General features: G+C 36.5%; 1 protein-coding gene, 1 long non-coding RNA gene and 1 pseudogene across 9 annotated transcripts in view; 2 read left to right on the top strand and 1 right to left on the bottom strand.

The window, feature by feature from the left end:
• The window catches only part of SLCO1A2 (solute carrier organic anion transporter family member 1A2), a 132275-nt gene extending 121060 nt beyond the window's left edge, over positions 1-11215 (bottom strand). For 6 of the 8 annotated variants that reach the window (XM_040488723.1, XM_040488731.1, XM_040488729.1 and 3 more), the window contains exon 1: positions 11071-11215. The gene's annotated coding sequence lies outside the window, so the exon portion shown is untranslated. The remainder of the gene's footprint in view (positions 1-11070) is intronic. The other 2 variants (XM_040488733.1, XM_040488734.1) reach the window with 1 other exon arrangement.
• Positions 7795-16741, top strand: LOC121038848 (uncharacterized). Its single transcript, XR_005794534.1, has 3 exons — positions 7795-8428; positions 10257-10360; positions 16341-16741. It is a non-coding gene; the product is annotated as an uncharacterized LOC121038848 (long non-coding RNA).
• Positions 14136-14587, top strand: LOC121038845 (non-histone chromosomal protein HMG-17-like; annotated as a pseudogene).
• Positions 16742-20641: the final 3900 nt, after the last annotated feature.

The following is a 20641-nucleotide window of genomic DNA, read 5'->3' as shown; positions in this document are numbered from 1 at the left end:
TTGAGAGAGCATTTAACATGTTTTTATTTATTTTTTTAATAGCAGGTACTCTACCCTACATCTGAATGTCCCTATCTGTTTATCTACATCAGCTTATACTCGGTACAATTTAATTGATACCCATTGATTGCTAAGCACTCATTGCCTTCCTGTTTAGAGCTATATTTATGGCATGCTTACTAAAGGTCAGATGCTATTTTAAGTTTATTCACATCTATTATCTGACTAAATCCTCCTATGAAATAAATACTATTATTTCTAGTTTTAAATTTTTTTTTTCAACGTTTATTTATTTTTGGGACAGAGAGAGACAGAGCATGAACGGGGGAGGGGCAGAGAGAGAGGGAGACACAGAATCGGAAACAGGCTCCAGGCTCTGAGCCATCAGCCCAGAGCCCGACGCGGGGCTCGAACTCACGGACCGCGAGATCGTGACCTGGCTGAAGTCGGACGCTTAACCGACTGCGCCACCCAGGCGCCCCTATTTCTAGTTTTAAAAGAAATAGCTCCTGGAGATGTAATATGCAGTATGGTGACTATAGTTAATACTGTATTGTGTGGGACACCTGGGTGACTCAGTTAAGCTTCCAACTTTGGCTCAGGGCAAAACAGTTCACGAGTTCAAGCCCCATGATTGGCTCTGCACTGACAGCATGGAGCCTGCTTCAAATTCTCTCTCTCTCTACCTCTTCCCTGCTTGCACTCTATCTCTCTCTCTCAAAAATAAATAAACATTTAAAAAAATCACCTGTATTGTATATTTGAAAGGTGTTTTAAAAAAAGTAGATCTTAAATGTTCTCATCTTAAGAAAAAAACATTTCCAGGGGCGCCTGGGTGGCGCAGTCGGTTAGGCGTCCGACTTCAGCCAGGTCACGATCTCGCGGTCTGGGAGTTCCAGCCCCGCGTCAGGCTCTGGGCTGATGGCTCAGAGCCTGGAGCCTGTTTCCCATTCTGTGTCTCCCTCTCTCTCTGCCCCTCCCCCGTTCATGCTCTGTCTCTCTCTGTCCCAAAAATAAATAAACGTTGAAAAAAAAATTTAAAAAAAAAAAAAAAAGAAAAAAACATTTCGGGGTTCTGGGTGGCTCAGTTGGTTAAGCATCCGACTTTGCCTCAGGTCATGATCTCACAGTTCATGGGGTCCAGCCTGCATCGGGCTCTGTGCTGACAGCTCAGAGCCTGGAGCCTGCTTCAGATTCTGTGTCTCCCTCTCTCTCTGCCCCTCTCCTGCTTGCGCTCTTTCTCTCTCAAAAAATAAACATTTTAAAAAAATTATAAAAAGATAAGAAAAAACATTTGTATCCATGTGTGATGATAGATATCAATTAGACATACTATGACAATCATTTCTCAATATATACATATATTGAATCATTATATTGTACAGCTGAAACTAATATAATGTTATATGTCAATTATGTCTCAATAAAAAATACACTTAGTATCCCCATTTGCAAATGAAGAAACTGAGGCTGTCTGACCTTGAGAAAGTCACTTTACCTTCTTCTGCCTCAGTTTGGACCAAATACAATCCAAGTCCCATAGCAGAGCCAAGGTATTAACCCAAATACTCATCATTCCATATGTTTGCTGAGGCCTGTTATATGCCATTCATAGTGCTTGGGATGTATTAGTAATCCAGACAAAATCCCTATCCTCATGGAATTTGCATCCTAGTTTTGGGGTACTAGGTACAAGAGCTATACTCTTAGCCACTATATTATATTGCTTCCCCCAACTTCAGTTCCCTAAAAATTATTTCCTAATTTGCAAAACCATTCATCTTGCTTTCACAGCCTAACAAACTAAACCACAAAGATTTTAAGGAAACCAAAATATCTGGGCAGTATTAGAAAAAAAAAATCTCTATTTTCTAAGTACCATCTACACATACTCATATATATATATATGTGTGTGTGTGTGTGTGTGTGTGTATAATTGTTAATTTTCTCAAAACTCTATGAGCCAAGTATTGTTATACCATTTGCTGATAAAAATTAAGGAGCAAAAAATGATCTGGCATAAAAATTTCATTCTGCAAAATAGATGATAATAATAAGGATTTCTTTGCTGTCTCAAAAAAGCTGCATATTTCAAAATAAAGCGATTATTTCTTTAAAGAAAATAAAGCAACTTGTCCGGGATCACACAGTTAATAAGGGTCGTTACAATATTGGAACCCAGGTTTATCAGTCTCCAAAGTCCAGACAATTTCTCTACATCATGTCCAAACAAAAATATTTTTATTGTACTTCCACTATGTCCTGTGATTTATTTTATGTAGAACCTTGCCAAATCAGTTTGTCTTGGAACTGGATAAACAGGTCAGGCAAAAGAATAATAGGACAAAAATATCTTTTCAAAATATGAAGAACTTGTTTGATGTTAGGAATAACAATCATTACCCAGTATGAGATAGTTTTGCCTTGTTTTTTTTTAAGGTTTTCAACTGAAAGAAAGTTTGAAAAATCGAATATACTTATTAAATATTTCTAATACTGAAAGATTGCTTGTAGCTTATCTTGATTCCCACCCCTCACCAAATTCAACTTAGATTTTCACATTTAGTTTTCTATTGAGATTTTATTTCTTTGCTCTGTATACAACTACGAAAATTTTCTTTTATGGCTTAATGAAACTCTGCTGAGTGAATAGGCCTTCATTCAGTAGCCAATCTATTGAGGTTCTCCTGTGAGGGTTCTCAGACTATATTTTATCTTCACTGCTATTGCCTGTCTTTCATATTAATCTCTATATATTTCACACCTCACACTCACCCACCTCCACAACTTTGGTCATATAACTTACTGAACTTGTAGTCTCTCTTCACCCTTTGGAAATCTACCTCGAGGTTCTGCTCAAATCCACATTTTCCGAGGAATCTCTCATGATGTTTTCAGCTCTCCTCTGAATTTGCATAGACTTTTATCTGTATTGCTCTTCTGATACCAGTTTATTCAAACATTTACTCAGTCACTCAACAAATGATTATTTAGCTCACTTTGGCATTTGATAATACTTTCGTGGTAACAATTTCGAGGACATCTTGAGGAAGTTCCTAGTTTCTACTTTGCATTTTGGTTTGTATGACCAGGTATTATTTCCTGATCTAGCCTGTAAACTAGCTGGAGACAAGGACATATGAGTCATCTCTGTGATTCCTGTAATACATAAGCCCACTACTTGACATAACAGGCACTCAATATATATTGTTGAATAAATGTACTCTATGGCTAATGAACAAATGAATGAATGAAACCTAATATAAAGTTATGATTTAATACAGTATGATAAAGTTGATACAGTATGGCAACTCCCACCTTTTGTAAACAGGGGATAATAATTGTAGGGTTTTATTATTAAAGAGTAGGAAGAAAATATGCATCTTGGGTGTTCCATCAGTGATAGCTGTTACAGTCATGGCCACTGTACACAAAGAAAGGAACAATATTGGACTACAGTTGGTACTTTTGTTATTGTAGCAAACAAAAGGAATTTAAAAACAGAGAGAGGGGGAGGAAAATGATAAAGGTAGATAACAAAAAGGGGCTCAAAACAATGTGGAGAAACATTCAAAGAAACAGAAAGGGAAATAGAATAATGACAATAATCTACCCAAATCCTAAATAGGATTTGTATCACAAGATACCTTTCCTGCTCCAATAACCAATGCAAAGGCACTTGTCCTGCACAACCATGTCTAGAATTACAAAATTTTGACAGAGCCATACAAGATGCAGGTTCTGAGAATCCACCTCTTTGCTGAGAAAAACATTCCTTTTGTTTTTAGAACAAAGGTCATAATCAATAAGAAGTGGCACACAAACCCTAATAAGGAAATCACAGACAATATAGAAAAAGCACATCTGGTAGAGTTTACCTGGGTTGGAAGTAGGTTAGAAGAGCAAGAGCAAATTCTCAAACTTTTAAAGGATGGAATTTAAGCAGCCAGAAATGTCACCACATATATAACAAACCATATATTAATAAATTTAATACTTTTAAATTGAAATCATGGACAGTCACTGTAAAAAGGGAAATTAATTTTGTCAAAAACTTGTAGACATAGGTAAAAACATCTTTTATTTTCCAATTTAATTTTATCCTATAAATATGTTAATGTGGGGTCTGGGAAACTGAAATGCTGTAATGATTAGTGTGAGCTTACCTGAGGGCTAGGAACCTATGGCCCTACACACATATAAGTGTGATAAAATTGTTTGTGACAATTGACTTTCTTTTTTTCAGTAAGTGCCTCCACTGACAGAAATATGAATGATCTGAATAAGCAACAGGTCTTGCTTGAGTAAAACCCCTACCCCAATTAACCTGCATAATTTTTTACAATTTGAAATCTATTACTTTGCATTTTAAAGGCTTTTTAGCTTAAAAGTCCCTCAATGAAAGACAAATCTCTCTTGACAGAGAAATCCTTACTATCAAATAATACCCTAGATGAAGTACAGTACCAATTAGCTAATAACAAACCCTCGGAGAATAGAATCGGCACTTGAAGTCAAGAAAAAAAAGGTGAGCAGGAGGCTCAAGCTGCAAGGGGTAAAAAGGAGAATGAATAGAAGGAAAAGACTTAAAAGGGTCCTGGTTATTTTACAATTCCTCTGGTCAGGCTTTGGGACCTACATTCATTTGTAACCATTGTCTTGCACAGAGTTAGGCATGATCAGTGTTTAAAGCACCGATTCTACTTTGGCCTGAGGGAGAGGGAGAGGGAGAGGCTACTCAGGTGGGGAGCCTGAGTAGCTCAGTGAGTTGAGTGACAGCCTCTTCTTGATTTTGGCTTAGATCAGGGTTGTGGGAGACCCACAGGAGCCAGCTTTAAGGCCTGCCTTGAGCCCTGAGCCCTGCTCAGCATGGAGCCTACTTGGGATTGTCTCTCTCTCTCTCCCTCTACCCCTCTCCCTTGCTCATTCTCATTCTCTCTTTCTCTCTCTCTCCCAAATAAAATAAATAAATAAATAAATAAATAAATAAGATTTTTTTTAAAGATCCTAAATGTTGTTAGCCTGGGTCAGTGGAGTAGAGAAGGCTGACAGGACAAAGCAGGGAAAAGAGCAAGACAATGGAAACCATTTGTTTCTCTGAAGCTTCCTCAGGCTTCCTCAGACAGGATTGAATCCTTGGGACTCTTTTTTCCCAGAGTCCCCCACCTACAAAAATGGAACTGGAAAGAGGCTATGAAACAGAACCAAATTCTTTGAGCACCAGGACATTAAATGCCAGTTTCTGGAGCTTTCTTTGAATTTGAGTTTATAATTAGCAGATGTCTATATCCAAGAGATGTTGCTCTGTGTTCAACTTCCATAATAGAAAAGTAAAATCAAGCATTTGAAGGATGTCCTATCATTATGTTGAAAAACAAAAACTCATCAGGACTCTGGAAGCTACTACAGTGAGGTTGCTGGTGTGGTGGGAAGGGTGGGTTTTGGAATCAGGCTGACCTTTGTTAGGATCCTGGTTCTTTTCGAAACTTTGCAAACATTTCTTAATTTCTTTAACCTCAATTCCTTCATTAATATATGAAAAAGATAATCTATTCTGTAGAGATGAAAGGATAGAGATAATGCATGGAAATCACTTAGTATATAATTATACCTGGCTATACTACATTTGGCAACTTTGAGCTGTGATTATTATTAGCTCAATTCCAGGATACGGCCTTGACCAGAACATGAGGTATTAAATACTGATACAACTTCACTCTGTTCACGTTTGGCTGCACCTTGATTCTAAGACTTCCAAGTAAAAAATAAGAAAGCAGTAAACTCAAATCAGGATGCTTAGGAGACCCTAACAGCTACAACTGAGAAAAGCTGTGAGTGTAGGATTGGTCTTCTAGAGCCTATTCGAATATAGAGAAGACCCGTTTGTTCTTCATCATCATGAACATCCTCATACAACAATCTAACGAACGCTTGACTGTGGCTGTTTTAGCACATCATATGCTGAGGTACTTAACCATCCTTTACGTCTACACATCTCTAGTACATGCTGCCCTTTTGGTATATTTGCGTTTAAGAGCAGAATCACCTAAAATGGATAACGCGCGGCTCTACCAAATGAGCTTAGTCACTGTGACCAGTAATCTGAGCTAAATTGTTTTTCCAACTGTAATACAGGAAAGCATCAGGACAAAATGTTTACATATCTAAAAATAGTTATAACACATACAGTTACATTTTCCTGCAAGTTTTTATCTGGAACTTTGCCTCACAAAAGCTGAGGCGTTATTACCACTTACGCACATTTCTTTTTAGCCTTTTCTAGGAATGAATACTTAAAACTTAACTCAGCTGATAGAAATACACAAAAACGTGATTATGAGTTCCATGTACAGATGAGATTATTAAGAAGTTAAGATCCAATATTGATGTAAGAGGTTAGCAAATGATCAGGGTCCCATCTGGAAAACAGAAACATGGAACATAGTCTACCTCTGTCCTTTCCTTATGCATGTAAACAATTTATTCTGTCAGGTAAATATGGCAAAAGATGGGATAGCAAGATCAAAGATTTGTTCACTACTCAAATATATATTTCTGACATTGTAGTTCATACTGAATTTAGATAGTAAGTAGTCCTACTAATTGGCCCCATTTGCTGGACTTTAATGTCAAGATTCACAGCATAAAGGAGTACATAAACCACAATGTGTCACTAGCAAATGAAGAAAAAATAACATTCATACATAAATAAAAGAATATGGATATGAAAGGAAACCAGGATGTCTTTACAATGAGGTATTTCCTATGGGTTTTTCACAGTCCTATTTCATTAGCTGTTTTTCCATTGAGAATGTAAATAAAAGTTATACAGTTTGGTGATTGCTGGATTGCCATATTACATTCTCATAAAGTATATGAAGTCATATATTATTACTGACAAAAATATTTACAATTTATAAGACAAAAATGTTGGTGAACCAAACTAATATAGAACCCATTCTACATTCTCCCATTCTTTTCCTGGATTACAAATATGATACGATTTACATCACATATTAGATGACATTTTGTAGCACCGAAGCTCCCACTGCCATATCTGAATTAATTCTAATTTTTAAACCCAAGTAACCTGAATACCTCTGATTTTCCAGAACTGCTAAGGGACCATCTAGGTAGATCTTGTCAGGCTTTCTAGAATTGACTCAAATAGGGATATATAAATCTTCTTGGTGGATCCTGAAAAGATTAGACATCCACATGGCATGTAATGAAAAAGGAGACAAATGATGTAAAGTACTTGTCAGAAACCCTGACACATTATAAGTTTCAATAATTGGTAGCTCTTGCTGCCTCTGTTGCTAGACAAAATGACTAAAAAGCTGTCCAGCTTGAGCTTCATCTTATCCTGTTCTGCCTTTGAATAGCTGTATTAAGTAACTTTTTTTAAAGTAACGTCCACACCCAATGCAGAGCTTGAACACATGACCCCAGGATCAAGCATTTCATGTTCTACTGACTGAGCCAGCCAGGTACCCCTGTAACTCTTGAGACATTTTCTACATTCTGTCCTCATTTCAGTATAGGACATACAATTCTATTTATATCCTGTCTTTTAAAAAATAAATGGCTATTTTGAAGACTTAAAATACTATATAAATCTCTGAAATTATCATCATTATTATAAATGATAATTCCACTTAGAAAACAACTCCCTTTATAACGTGCCCCAAGTTTGAGTCACATGCTTCAACTGTCCTTATCAATCCCTATCCTGTGGAATTGATGACATACTTGTAAAGCTGAATCTATTCTCATGATTCATAAAGATGTCTTTAGGTTAAATGGTAAAATATTATGTATGTGTAGAAAATATTTCAGTAGAGGAACTAGCAACAGTATACTGAAGTAAAGGGAAGGTTGAAGGCAGGCAAATATATAATCCTGGTGTCTTTCTGAGAAGAAGGCCAATGTTTACTGAAAGGGATGTGTTGTTGAAAAAAGACTTTAAAATTTAAATAATCCACCCTAGTATTTACATTAGAAATTGATCACAAGTACAAATCCCTTGAACAAATGGTCTTTATAACATCAGAGAATAAGCCTTATTCTTCTCCCTCCACTGGCTATAAAATGTATTTTATGGGACCTGTTCTTCTCCTAATACTAAGTGGAATTTCATGTTGCACTACTTTCTGTTGACTTTCAAAAGAAAAATAAAAGCCCTCTGGTCACATTAGTCTCACAAAAATGACTTTGAACTTCATTTAAACTGAAGCTTCTTTCCTCCCACTACAACATATCCAAATCTTCCAGGTGGGAAAAAGGGTTCAGGTGGTTTGTTTATGCTCTACTCTAGCTTCTCCTGGCCTCTCTCCCTAGCCCCACTCCAGCTCTTCCCACAGAGTGAAGCAAGGCTGCTTCTGTGTCCTCCGGAGTTGAAACTTGGTGTGGGAAGTTAAGGAGGCAGGTAATGTCATTTTTTCTTTCTCTGGCCTAGAGAGCAATTTAAAACAGACTCTCCCGGCCATTTCTGTGGGTCTTTGGAGATGGTACCCTTCATTTGTGATCTCTAATGTGCAGTATCTTCGGTGGGGTAAATGCACTTCCTCTGACTAGTCACACACAAGTTCTTCTTCAAATTTTTACCTGTAGGACACACTTTTAGCCACTCTACTCAGTTCTCATCATTGCTTCATATAATCCAATTAGCCAGACTTGACAGACCCAAACCAGTTGACCCACCCTTGACTGGGATGTTGCTCCTTTTCAAATGTAGTCCTTGCTTCCTTTCACCTCCTGGCAAGAGGATCCACCTCTGCTCTTTGCCTTCTAGACTTTTTAGCAGGAATCAGACCAGTCTCTGAATCCTCCAAACTGTAGAGGACAAATATAAAGCACTCTGAGCAAACCTCTAAAATCATGCTCACTAAGCTTGAGGTTGGGCAAAACAATGTCTTTGCCCTGAAATTGAAAAGGATGGTAGGCACCTTCCATAGGAGATGCTAAAATCTTCTGTAGCATTAATGTGATTCAAAGAGTAAGTCATGAGCAAAAAAGCAGGCAAACAAGTCTCTGGCACAGACCGAGTCCATGACTAGATCCAGTAAAATTGAAAGTGTAATATATGATAAATACTTCAGGAACGCCTGGGTGGCTCAGTCGGTTAGGTGTCCGACTTCAGCTCAGGTCATGATCTCACGGTTCATGGGTTCGAGCCCAGCATCAGGCTCTGTGCTGACAGCTCAGAGCCTGGAGCCTGTTTCAGATTCTGTGTCTTCCTCTCTCTCTGCCCCTACCCCACTTGTGCTCTGTCTCCCTCTGTCTCAAAAATAAATAAACATTTAAAAAAAGATAAATACTTCAATAATAGTTCATCAGGAAAAAATATATCTTGTGTAATAAATGATATTGATATAATTAGATCTCCTTCTGGAAAGAAAATAGACTCTTAGCCCTCCCTAATGTCATGTTCAAAAATGAAAAGAGCGGGGCGCCTGGGTGGCGCAGTCGGTTAAGCGTCCGCCTTCAGCCAGGTCACGATCTCGCAGTCTGTGAGTTCGAGCCCCGCATCGGGCTCTGGGCTGATGGCTCAGAGCCTGGAGCCTGTTTCCGATTCTGTGTCTCCCTCTCTCTCTGCCCCTCCCCCGTTCATGCTCTGTCTCTCTCTGTCCCAAAAATAAATAAACGTTGAAAAAAAAAAAATGAAAAGAGCAATAGATTGAAGATTTAATGTAAAAAATGAGAATATTTTTTAAAAGTAGGAGTGTTAGGATCAGGAAAAAACTCTTCCAAAAAGAAAAAGAAAACCCAAGGAACAATAATGGAAAAAATTTAGAGTTGACTTCATAATGATGCAAATTACACACAGGCCAAAAAGTACCATAAGTAAGGTAAAAAAAAAAAAAAAAGAAGAAGAAGAAGAAATAAAGAAAGAGAGATAGAGGAAAGATTTGAAATATATACAAGAGGCAGAGGTTTATATCTCTAATGTGAAAAAAGAACTCTTACAAATTGACAAGAAAAGAGACAAACATGGGTATGAGCTGGGGTTCATAAAAGAGGAAATGCAATGGCCCAAAAAATTTATAAAAAACTTTTTGTAAAAGAATGTCAAATCTCACTACTAGCTAAGGAAATGCAATTTAGCACAACACAATATCCTCATTTATTAGTATAATAAATTTAAAAATTTATGGAAATTTATAATATTTAATCAAATTAGGTATAAAAATGGTAAGTTGTGAATTGCAGTGTGCAATGTTTCTGTAATTTCCCTTTTGGAAATCTTTCTCTAGAAATGGAAATGTTTCTAAGGAGATACAGGCCAAGAATGATTTAGATGTATGTGTGGGCCTAGAGGAATGTTCATGGTACACAGTTGAATGAATACAGCAACAAGGTAAGTCACATATATAATGATGATTCTATTCATGTGAATAAAAGTAGGGAGAACATTTGTATATAAATATGTATAATTATATATGATATATGTATATTTTATGTGAATATAGAAAGAAATGTAAAAAGATAAGTACCAAATTGACTTTTTCTTTTTATACTATTTGTGTTATTTGGCTTTATTAAAAATATAACTCTCACTTTCGAATTTTTAAAGAAAACACCCGTGTGTGTGTGTGTGTGTGTGTGTGTGTTGTATGTGTATAATATAGACAGCTAATGCTCTAGGATTTCATGGGATAGAGACAGGGATATGGAGAACATGGAGCTTGATCAGAACTAGAAGGATGGGTTTGGAGGAACCAGATAAACAAAAAGAAGTTTTTCAGACCATGGGCAAAACAAGAGGAAAGCAGTATTATCCAGAATCATTTAGATTCACTTCAAATGCTCCAAATCACTTATAACTGCATATTTAGAAAAAATCCAAGTATATATCCATATGTTTGTGTGTGAACAAGCAATATTATTATAATTACATGATCCTGATTTACACAGAATTCTTGTCACTACCAGGAAATTATAGACAAGATAATTAGAAAACCCAAAGAGTCTTATATTTCCGAGTATTAAATTGGCCTTGTATTTTTTTCTAAGCAAAAATAACTGAAATGCAACTCACAACAACCCAAGTCAATGAACTCCCTTTACCTTAGCATTCACCATCATCTCCATTCACTGCTGCTTCTACACTTGTGTAAGATCATCAGAGTTTTTTAAAAGTACACATTGAGTAACCAATATGTGTAACGCTCTGCACACATGTAAGCTGGAACTTCCTGCCCTGCAGAGAATCAGAGTTATAAATAAAGGGATCTTTGTTTATATAACTTTTAATCCTTTGATAAAGTTTCTTTGCTCCGAGGGTTACGTAAAATAGGTTAAAGAAAAGATTAATCACTTGGAAACAGAGGCTCCTCCCTGGCTGTTTTTTCTTAAGTTAACTCTTATGTGGTTGTGGTTCTGACTATAACATTGTATTAAAAGAGTAAAGAAAAACTCAGTGAGTACATAATAAGTTAAGTAATAACTACTTAACTTCCTTAGACTTCAGTATTTTTCTTTGTATATTAACAAATCTTTTGTAAATCAAAGAATTGCTTACTGATTTACTCATGTATTGAACAAACTTAATATGTTGAGCATTAGTTCAATTCTGGGTAACTGGATAATCTAAGAAAAGATGATACCAAAATAGGAATAAACTTGGAGGCAATAAACTTGGAGCAATGCTGTGGACAGGACCATTCATTTCTATCAAACATTGATTTTCTCCCGTCAGCCACCAACATTTCCAAACAGTAGGCCGATGGGAGAAAACCAATGATTACAAGTTATTCCATTGGTAACTTGCCAGCCAGATCGAGTGAGTGAAAGATTAGCTATGTCATGTGCTGAGGTGGTCAGATCCAGGTAAAATTCAGGATGAAGTGGAAAGGAAGGTTTGGATTAACATAGAACAAATGCTATGTAATGTTTACAAGCACCAGCTAAACCAGCTCCAGCACTGATGAGTTGTGTTCTTGGACAAGATCATTAGCTTCATTTTTTTAACCTATGCTAAGGGATAATTATAGCATCTACCTCAAATAATTGATGTGATTATTGTTCTTTCATTCAACAAATATTTGCTAAGTGCCTACTCTATGCAAAATACTATCCTAGGTGGTAAGAAGTCATAGGCATTGTTTGTTCTGACTGAAGGAAGGAAGATATAAACAAGTCAACATAATAAGATTCAGAGAGAATATTTTCCCCTCACTAGGCCTGTTTAATAAATATATTTTAAAAACCATAAAGCTGGGAGAGAGGCTGGATCAAGATTGGATTTATCAATGCTTTCAGAATCCAGGATGTCTTTCTGAGGCCAATCTACAAGCTCTGTCTACACCTTCATTGCCTATGTACTTATAAGTTTGAATCTGTTTGGAAACAAAAGTAGGTTTTATTCTGCCAGCCATTCAGACTTGTTTTAAGATAGTTTTGGGGATCTTTGAACACATTGTTTTCATCCTCATTTTTAAAGTGAGTGTGTGTCTTGTCTGTAAGTACCACCAACCCCATGCATGTGGACACACACACACACACACACACGCTGAAAGGGTGGCCTACTTTCCTGATTCATGTGCCTTCCTGCCTAGAACTTTTATCTGGCAACTTATAGGACCAGCATCTTCAACATGATACACTGGATTTTCATCTGCAGGGAAGTACTGGAAATCTTCTTTAGTGAACGGTTTCTCCAGTGGACTCACCAGCAAAGTGTGGAGGAACATATGCACAGGTCTTTGGGTGCAACAAAGCATATGGTAAAATACTACTGCATGTTAAGAAGTCACATTAAATGTTGTAAGCAGAGGCAGGGGCAGCAGTGACAGTATAAAGGGCTTCTGTATTTCACTGCTGCTGAAGGAGGGATGATGATCTTGGATAAATATTTATTCAAAGAGGAGACATCCAAAAATAACTGAGAAGTCTCCTTTAAACTCTTTTTACTGTTTACTTCCCTCAAGTCCTCATCTCTAACTTGCAGCAATGGAGGTAGTGTTCCTTGGTAATAAATCCACTATAAAGATTCCTATAGCCTGGATCAGAGGATTATGTTTCTTCTCACGTTGGAAGATGTAGCACCCGTGGAGGGATAACTCATTAAACTCTAAGTTCTGACCTAAACACCATCTCACCACTCTGGCAAGGATGCTGTATTTATACCTGTTCCCCCACTATAAGGTATCCATATTAACCATTGGATGGATAGGATTGAACAGAGCTCAGCAAAGTATGCATTGGGGCCAAATCTGGGCTGCCACTTGTTTTTGAGTTTTATTGGAACACAGCTGCACTCAACCATTTACATTTTATCCATGGCTGCTATTAATGACAGCTTTGAATAGTTGTGACACTGATCATAGAGCCTGAAAAGCCTAAAATGTTTACTATTTAGTCCTTTACAGTACAGGTTAGCTGACCCCCAGTATAGAATAATGCTCCTGGTAACAGCAATGCCAGTTTGGTGTCAGGTCAGCAAAAGTTCTGATAAAAACTGGACTTAGAGCTATACAGATACCAACATGAAATGTTGAAATGAATCCATGTGTGGCTAGTGACCAACTACCATCTTTGCCTTTGAAAATAAGCTTTGAGATCATGGTTATATCACAGAATTGTACAGTTCAGAAACTTCCTTCAGAATCTGCACCTCTTGATTATCTCTCTCTGAACTTCAAACTCATTATGTGTGTTCTCTTCACTCTGTTGCACATCTTCTTTCCTCTCAGTGAGCACTGGTTAGTCAGGTAGTTCCTCATGACTTTTAAAAATCTATTTAAATAGTATTTATTTATTTTTTTAATGTTTTTATTTAGATTCAAGTTACTTAACACAGTGTAATATTATTTTCAGGTGCACAATTTAGTGATTCAACACTTATCTACAACATCTGGTGCTCATTACAACAAATGCCCTTCTTAGTCCCCATCAAATATTTAATCAATCCCCCCCCCCATCTCCCCTCTGGTAACCATCATTTTGTTCTCTATAGCCAAGAGTCTGTTTCTTGGTTTGTCTCTCTTTCCTCTTGATCATTTCTTTTGTTTCTTAAACTCCACATATGAGTGAAATCATATGGTATTTTTCTTTCTCTGCTGACTTATTTCACTTAGCATAATAGTCTCTAGCTCCATCCACATCGTTACAAATGGCAAGATTTCATTCTTTTTTATGGCTGAGTAATATTCTATTATATATTCTATTCTTTCTATATACTCCATTATATTCATATGTGCATAAAAGAGCAGTGTGAAGAAGTGGGGGCAAGAATGACCCCCAGACTGGCCAAAGCCCACACACCACTTCATCCATATGCCCAATGCCTATGTCCCACCACTGTCACCACTATGCCCAAGAGAAAGGCTGAAGGGGATGTTAAAGGAGATAAAGCCAAGGTGAAGGATAAGCCACAGAGAAGATCTGCAAAGTTACTGCTAAACCTATTCCTCCAAATCCAGAGCCCAAACCTAAAAAGGCCCCTGTAAAGAAGGGAGAAAAGATTCCCAGAGGAAAAAGAGGAAAAGCTGATACTGGCAAATATGGGAGTAACCCTGCAGAAAATGGAGATGCCAAAACAGACTAGACACAGAAAGCTGAAGGTGCTGGAGATGCCAAATGAAGTGTGTGCATTTTTGATAACTGTGTACTTCTGGTAACTGTACAGCTTGACATCTGTTTTTTATCAAGTTTTATAAAAATGTAGCATATATATACACACATATATACATACTATATATATATGGCATCTTCTTTATCCATTCATGGTTGCAATAACTTCTTACTAGATATGTCTCCTGAGGCAAGGGAAACAAAGGTGAAAAATAAACTACTGGGATTTCGTCAAAATAAAGGCTTCTGCACAGCAAAGGAAACAGTCAACAAAACTGAAAGGCAACCTGCAGAATGAGAGAAGATATTTGAGAATGACATATCTGATAAAGGGTTAGTATCCAAAATATAGAAATAACTTATAAAACTCAACCCCCCAAATAATCTGATTTTAAAAATTGGACAGAGGACATAAACATTTTTCCAAAGAAGACATACACCTGACCAGCAGACACATGAAAAGGCTTTCAATATCTCCCATTATCAGGGAAATACAAATGAAAACTACAATGAGATATCACCTCACTCCTGTCAGAATGGCTAAAATCAGCAACACAAGAAACAACAGGTGTTGGTGAGGATGCGGAGTAAAGGGAAGCCTCCTAGACTCTTGGTGGGAGTGCACACTGGTGCCAGCCACTCTATAAAACAGTATGGAGGTTCCTCAAAAAGTTAAAAATAGAACTACCTTAGGATCCAGCAATTGCACGACTGGGTATTTACCCAAAGAATACAAAAAAATATATACTAATTCCAAGGGATACATGTATCCCTCATAATTTTTTTTGTGGGTGTTGTGTTTTTAAAATGTGGAATGTAGCTCTCAGGGCACCTGGATGGCTCAGTAGGTTGAGTGCCGAACTCCTGATTTTGGCTCAGGTCATGTTCTCAGGGTCATGGGATAGAGCCCCATGTCAGGTTCTGCACTTAGAGTGGAGCCTGCTTAAGATTTTCTCTCTCTCTCCTTCCGCCCCTCTCCCCAAATTGTGCTCTCTCTCTAAAAATAAATAAATAAATAAATAAATAAATAAATAAATAAATGTAACCTTTTTAGGAAATCCTTCATTTGGACCAAAAAGAAAAAAGAAAAAAAACTTTTGGGGCCTCAGGAACCTAGAATTACATTAATCACACCCCTTGGTTTACAACTTGTTCTCATCATTGCCCATGCATGGATGCTTTTATTTGCAAAACCTAACACCTTATCAATAAACTGCATCTGTCTTATTTTCCCACCAACCCACCTCCTGTCTCATCCAGTTCAAGGTAACCATCCACCTGAATCTTATGTTCATCATGAATATTTTGTTCATCATTCCTTTGCTTTCATTTTTATGTAGTTTTGTTTTTATGAATATTCCTAAAGACAGAGGGGGCAGAGAGACAGAGAGAGACAGAGAGACAGAGAGACAGAGAGAGCACAACCATGCATGCATATATCTGTTTGTTTCAAAATTTATAAAGTGTTTCAGGCTGTATATAATTTGAGGGGACTCAATTTTTTTCACTTATTGCTATGATTAATTCATTTTGTTGGATATTATATCATGGTAATTAATTTGTTTTTATTGCTGCATAAAACTCCATTGGGTGAATGTACCACAGTTAAATTGTCTACTTTCTCTTTGAAGGCATGAGGGTTTGTTGGTCTCTGCCCCCTGTTCCTGGCACAGAGCTCCCCAAACCCTTGTAATTTTCTAAGGTATAAGAGCACTAAGAATATCTTCTTCTAATATTTGTTTTTGACCCTATCCCTGACACAGGGCTCCTGTATATTCTATTGAAGCAACTCAAGGTGGGTTCCTGGGATGGCTCCTAGATGGCAGCTAGTCACCAGAAAGACCAAGCCATGATTAGAAGCTTGGAATTTTCAGCCTTACCTCCCTCCTCATCTTCCAGTGTGGGGTGAGAGGCTAGGAATAGACTTAATAATTGATCATGTCTATGTGAGGAACCCTCCACAAAATCCCAATAGTAGTGGGCCCAGAGAACATCCAGGTTGGAGAACACACCCTTATACCAGGAGGGTGACATACTACATCTCCACAGGGACAGAAGCACCTGCACTTAAGATCCTCCCAGACCTTGCCATATGTATATCCTCATCTGGCTATTCATCTGTGTTCTTTATCATATCATTTAATAAACTTGTAAATGTAAATAAGTGTTTTCCTTAGTTGTGTGAGCTGCTCTATAAAATTAATCAAACCTCAGGAAGGATCATATGAACCTCTGATGTGTAACCAAATTGAATAGAAGTTGTGGGTAACTTGGGGATCTACTAGTTGTGATTGGCATCTGCAGGTGGGGGCAGTCTTGTGGGAATGAAGCCTTAGTGGGGTCTGATGCTACTTCCAGGTAGATAGTGTTGGAATTGAGTAAAATTATAGAACACCCAGATGCCGTTGCAGAGAATTGCTTGATGTGGGGAAAACTCCGTATGCATTTGGTAACCAGAGTGTCAGAAGTCAAGTGTTATGTATGAGTGTGTTAGTGATGTCAAAGGAGACACATTGGAGAGGAACATAGAAAGAAAGAACAGGATTATTCCCTACTGAAAAGAGAGAACTGTAGGGTTTCCCAACACAAAACTCTTTATCTGGGTTTTGCTATTAAGAACAGCTCTTATTGTACAACTGCAAAATTTTATTTTGAAAATAGACTTACCCTGTGGAAGGATGCAACTGAAGGTATGTGAATGTTCAACTTAAGGAAGTAAATGCAAACTCTTCTAGTAGTTACTTTATACTGAACAGCAATGCATGGAAAATGTTATTGAAATATAGACTTGGTATTTTCAGACTTTTTTATTTTTCTCAAAAGGATGGGTATAAAATGATATCTCATGATTGTGATGTATAATTTACTGATTAATAGAGAAGATTGAACATTTTCTTAATATGTTTATTGGCTATATGTTTCTTCTGTGATATGCCTGCTTATTTCTCTGATCTATTTTTCTACTGGGCTGTTTGTACTCTTCTTATTAATGAGTAAAGGTTCTTTGTATATTCCTAATTCTAATATATTAGTTGTATGCATTGTAAATATTTTCTCCAACTTTTTTACTTGTCATTTCATTCTTTATGTTGGTTTTTGATGAACAAAAATTCTTACTTTTTAGTATAGTCAAATTTTTCAATTTTTATTTTATTTTTTAAATTTTTTTTAATGTTTATTTATTTCTGAGACAGAGAGAGACAAAGCATGAGTGGGGGAGGGACAGACAGAGAGGGAGACACAGAATCAGAAGCAGGCTCCAGGCTCTGAGCTGTCAGCACACAGCCCGATGCGGGGGTCGAACTCACAGACTGTGAGATCATGACCTGAGCTAAAGTCGGATGCTTTACTGACTGAGCCACGCAGGCACCCCAAATTTTTCAATTTTTAAAAATTTATTGCCAATGCCTGTTTGTGACAATAAAACTCTGTCCAAAAATATTTTTTTAAAACTAAATTTTTTCATGTCATGTTTTAAAATTTTGTTTTTGATAAGTAGATCTTTAATATATCTGAAGTTGATCTTTCTATATGATATGATATACTAATCCAATATTATCTTTTTCCATAAGGATATACTTTTCTCCAGGTCCATTTATTAGACAATTTCTCATTTCCCCCATTGATCTCTCATGTCATCACAGTCATACCAAAATTCCAAGCACATCTGGGCCTCTTTCTGGGCTCTAATTTTATTCCATTTGTCAGTTTATCTATTTCTGCAATGTTACTACACAGTGTTTATTATTATGTCTTTATAATAATTTTTAGAATCCGATAGACTAAGTCCACCCTCCCACAGACTTTCCTTTAGAAACACCCTATTTGTGACCTTTTACTTGACCATATAAAATTAGAATAATCTTATCAAGTGTCATGTTTGTGAATTGCATTGAATCTATAGATCAATTTGGTGAGAAATGCCATCTGTATGTATTTGGTTCTATCTATGAACATAGTATCTCTATCTGGAATTTAAAAAAGTATTTCTAAATAAAGTTTCATAATTTCCTTATAGATATAACAAATATCTTTTGTCAAATTTAATCATTTCATAAATAATTTTATAAGTTTAAGATCCTTTTCTTTCTATTCCTGAGTTACTTAGAATATTTACCACGATTTCCTGTTGGATTTTTTCAGTTATTAATCAAATGCTAATATGTTTTCCTCTCTTAATCTGTTGAATTGCATTGATGAATTTGTTTTGTTAGTTTTCTAAAAGAACCAATTTTGAGCTTTCTCCTTCGTTGAGAAGTAAGAGTTAATTTGTTCAAAACTAATTCTCTGTAAACTAGCCCCTGCAAAGCTCCACTGGAAATCAGCTCCTGTTTAGTCCTTGAGGCAATCATTCTTGATAGATTGTTAAGGTGAAGGCTCAGACCCCAGGTTCTGTAACTTTTGGATCTCAGCCCCTGAGGGCTGCTGCTTTCCCATTAATGAATGCCATAGTAAAGGATTAGGGTTAAAGACCAAGATTCTACCATGTTACAGTGCTATGACTTACACTCTTGGACTTCCGTCCAGAAGAAAGGTCCTATGACTTATTTAAGATGGATGCTTAGTTCACTGATTGTGATGCTTTCTTTTTTTCCTAATGTAAGTCCTTAAGGTAAATACTATTTTGGTGAATACTATTTTCTTACCATTCAGTTCTAGACCATTTTTAGTTTTCATTATTTTTTTTTAACTTATGACTTATTTGGTAGCATTTTTTTCAATTTCCAAATGTGGGGAGTTTGTATTTATGCTTTGTTGTTTCTAACGTCTAACTTGTTTTAGCTTGTTAATAGTATTGTTTAGGTGTTTAAAATAGTTCCAGCCTTTTCTATATTTGACTTATCAATAATCACAAGAGTGTACTGACATTCAGTACTGTTAAACTTAATTTGTATGTCAGGCCCCTCAAAATGGAGGTCACCCCAGTACCTGGCCCACGTCACAAATGTAAACCTAATTCAGCCTGCACTTACAAGAAGCACCTGTCAAAGAATCCTAACATACACCAAACACAGTCCTCCAACTTAGCTTTAGCTAGCTTACCTTACCCTAGAAAATAGGAGATGCTACCCTGACCTCCCAGCCAATCATGTCCTGTTTCAAAGTGGCCTCCTCTAAAGTTCTACAAAACTCCCTCTTGTCCCAAATCCTTTGGGAACATTGTTCCACTGCTTATGAGGCAGTGTAACCCCCCACCCCATGAATTGTTTTCCCTCGAATAAAAGACATCAAACTAGTCACAAAATTGTTTTAGTTTTATTTAGCAGTGCAATAGTGGATGTATCAATGTCTCTAATGTCTATCAATTTTGATTCATGTATTTTAAGGGTTAAAATTCTACATTTTCAAAATGTATTGCAATCTTTATCATTATGTGATGATTTATTTTATTCTTTATAATTTTTTTGCCTCAAAGTCTAATTTATCTGATATAAATAACTATACCAACGTTATCTTGGCTAACATTTGCCTGATGTAAATATTTTAAAAAATTTTTTTACTTTTGATCTTTGCATGTTCTTATATTTGGTGTTTCTTTTGTAAATACTATACATTTAGATTATTTGCCCTATTTATTAATCTGTATCTTTTAACTGGTGAGTTGAGTAATTATATTTCTTTTAATTAGTGATATACTTGGACTTGCTTCTACCGTGTTAATTCATAATTTCAGTTTGTCTCCCTTTTACTAAGTTTTGTATTAATTCATTTCAACTGAATCGGGGGAATGAAGGGCTCAATGAAGGAAAATTCTAAGGAAAACCCAAAACTGTTACATTACTGATGTGTTTTAAGTTATTGAGCTGGAATATTAACTGTTTGAACTTACTGATCTAGAATGTTAACTCCATGAGGGAAGTAAGTAGCACATAGTAGGTACTCAATATATTAATTTTCTATGTCCCTGTCGTATCTTCATTTTTTGGACAGTTTGGGAAGAAATTAGTGATAAGAACAATAAAAAGTAAGCAAGTAAAAAGGCAAGGCAACCATTGATTCCAGGAAAACAAAAAAGTTATACAAGACAAGAAAGATATTCATATTGTAATATCAGCTGTGAATA

This window comes from Herpailurus yagouaroundi, unplaced genomic scaffold, assembly GCF_014898765.1.
Source record: "Herpailurus yagouaroundi ecotype Mexico unplaced genomic scaffold, PumYag 166, whole genome shotgun sequence".
Classification (NCBI taxonomy): Eukaryota; Metazoa; Chordata; class Mammalia; order Carnivora; family Felidae; genus Herpailurus; species Herpailurus yagouaroundi.
Note: the sequence above shows the minus strand (reverse complement) of the source record. Positions and strands in the feature narration are given on the sequence as shown.